Here is a 2,887-nt window from a genome sequence, read left to right on the forward strand (position 1 = left end):
AAGAAGAAAAAATGGATGAGTTATGTTGTTATTTGTAAAATTTTATAGCTTTTGGACAACATGTTCATATATGTATTTCATATATACAATTTATTAGGTGTTTATTTATTTTTCAGTTTTGTTAAGATATGAAATTGTAGTCCCTAATGTGTTGTTAAGATGTGGAATTGTAGTCCCTAATTGTATTTATTTTATATCTGTTATATGTAAGATATGTATTTTGTACAAAGGTTTGTTACTGTATGTATTTTGCCAAAACTTGTAATTACAAACATGAATTCATCGGCGTACAATTTTTACTACAACTATTTTCTCTAAACATCAGTCAGTTGACTTTAGTTTACGATCAATTAGCCTTAAAAAATAATATAAATATTGCACAAAACTTACATGCTACTATTACAAACTTGATGTTCTAATTTCAAATTAACTGAAGAACTCGTAAATATCAAATGTGAGATTAGATTCAAAATCCTCAGACAAATCCTAGTCTCCAGCAAACAAGGCATTAGAAATCGAGGTCGGGATCGAGATCAATTCAGTGAGATATGAATTAGAGTTGTGCAGAGTCATGTAGTCCATTTCAAATTCTTGATTTTGGGGCATTTAACAATGGCACCATAGAATCAGAAAAGAATTTTGTTTCTTCAATATTCTCAAGGTTTAGGGGTGTAGGTGGAAATGAAAATGGTGTGAAAACTTCTTCTTTTGTTATGATGTTAAAGTTTTATACGTTATGGTTTGGTATAGAGTTGAATATTATCATCTCTTATTCTTTTTTTTTGGTTGTGTTTCAGGCGTTTTTGGTTGTTTAGTGAAAAAATATCTGATTATGCAACTTTGCAACTGTGCCTTCCTTTGTATGTTACCTCAAAGATTGTTGAGTTTCCATCTGTTCTTTGGACTTGTTTTGTTGCCAAACACCTTTGTGTATGCCTGTGTGTGCACCGATAATAAACCCTACATTTACAATAGAAAATGTTAGACAACATATTGACGTATCATAACATGTTAAATTACACTGATAGTATGAAAGCATTGTCACTGTTAATGTATATAAGTTAAACCTGATTCGATTACTTACTAGTATTCAATGGCGGAGCCACCTTGAATTTAGGGGTTCATCCGAACCCCCTTCGACAGAAAACTATACTATTTTCGGCGGAGCCACCTTGAATTTAGGGGTTCATCCGAACCCCCTTCGACAGAAAACTATACTATTTTCATACTGTTTTTACATGATCAAAAATATTTTTATGTATATATAGTAGATATTGAAATCCCTTCGACTAGTCTGTATGTTTACTTTTGAACCCCTCAATAAAAATTCTGGCTCCACCACTGCTTGTGTTTATGAAATATCAATGTGCTTTTCCTAATTGGTGTTGCTAAAAGTTTGATCTAGGTGGTATGTTTCACATGCTCTTATATGTATGTAGTATGAAATTTTGTGACAGATCACAATTACTACTTGCAAAAAGAAGGTGGCTTTATGACTCAAAAAGTTGTTGGCTTACTTTCTGCACTTACTGAAGGATAAGATATTTGCAAATGTTTTATTTAGGAGGGGCCACATGAAATGATGCAAAATTCATGCACTGAATGTAGCCTAAATCACCAAAATGATCAAGATAAAACCTAGAATTTGTATTTGTATTTGTATTTGGTACTGGTAAGATTTGTATTTGTTATAGTGTAGATATGTATTTTTTTATTTGTAATCTTATATTTTATGGACAATATGTTCATATATGTATTTTTGTCTTTATAATGTGAAGATATTTATCTATTAAATTTAAGATATATATTTGTATTTTACGGATTATATAAGATGTATTTGTTAAGGTATAGATATATATTTGTATTTGCAGGAATTGTGGTTTATATATGATGACATATGCTGAGTGCCTTACTTTGGTGAATGTGTTCCAAATGTTGACTTTGATTTAGATTTTCTTCGCACGAGATATGCTTCAATGTTGTGGCATTATGGTTCGAGGAAAGAAGAAGAGAAGGCACAAAGTGATGATGAAGCACCAATGAGGCCTCCTATGGAAATTGGGATAACAAAAGATATGAAGTGTATGATTTTTGACATTTATTTTGAATTTATTGTATTTGAAAATAGTTAACTTTAGGTGGACTAACATTTAGTTGAATATTTCTTAGGTTTCATATGTTACTTTAATGTTGAATATTTCATATGTATTTGACAACAGTTAGTTTATGTTATTGTTATGCATATGTCGGTATGAATATGTGGTTTCTATTTTTGAATATATTTTTGAGTAATTAATATTTATATTCCAGTTACTATATGTATTTTTCATATATGCATTTGTATTTTCCATTTTATGCATATGTATTTTGAGTAATGCATAAGTAATTTGAGTAATGCATGTGTTTTTTCCAGATATGCATATGTATTTATGCATAAAGCATATGTATATATTATTAACGCATATGTATTTATGCATAATGCATATATTATTAATGTATATGTATTTATGCATAATGCATATGTATATATGAATATTGCATATGTTTTTTACAAGTCTGAATATATATTTACTGCTATGGATATATATATATATATATATATATATATATATATATATATATATACACACACACACACATTTGTCTGAATATGTATTTTTCGGCTATGAATATGTCTATATATTTGTCCAGTTTAATACATATGTTTTTTTACCAATTATAAATATGTATTTAAGAAGATATGCATATGTATATATGAGTTATCCATAGATTTTTTTCAATTATGCGTATGTATCTATGAATAATGCATATTTATGTATAATTAATGCATATATTTTTTTAAAAAATATATGTATTTAAAGTTTTGATTACGTAATTGATATCTTTA

The 2,887-nt window shown here is 28.4% G+C and overlaps 1 pseudogene; it reads right to left on the reverse strand.

Annotated features, from left to right (window-relative positions):
* Positions 1 to 426: 426 nt before the first annotated feature.
* LOC124887843 overlaps positions 427 to 2,887 on the reverse strand; it is a 12,432-nt pseudogene continuing 9,971 nt past the window's right edge.

The sequence above is a fragment of the Capsicum annuum genome, chromosome 10, assembly GCF_002878395.1.
Source record: "Capsicum annuum cultivar UCD-10X-F1 chromosome 10, UCD10Xv1.1, whole genome shotgun sequence".
NCBI lineage: Eukaryota > Viridiplantae > Streptophyta > Magnoliopsida > Solanales > Solanaceae > Capsicum > Capsicum annuum.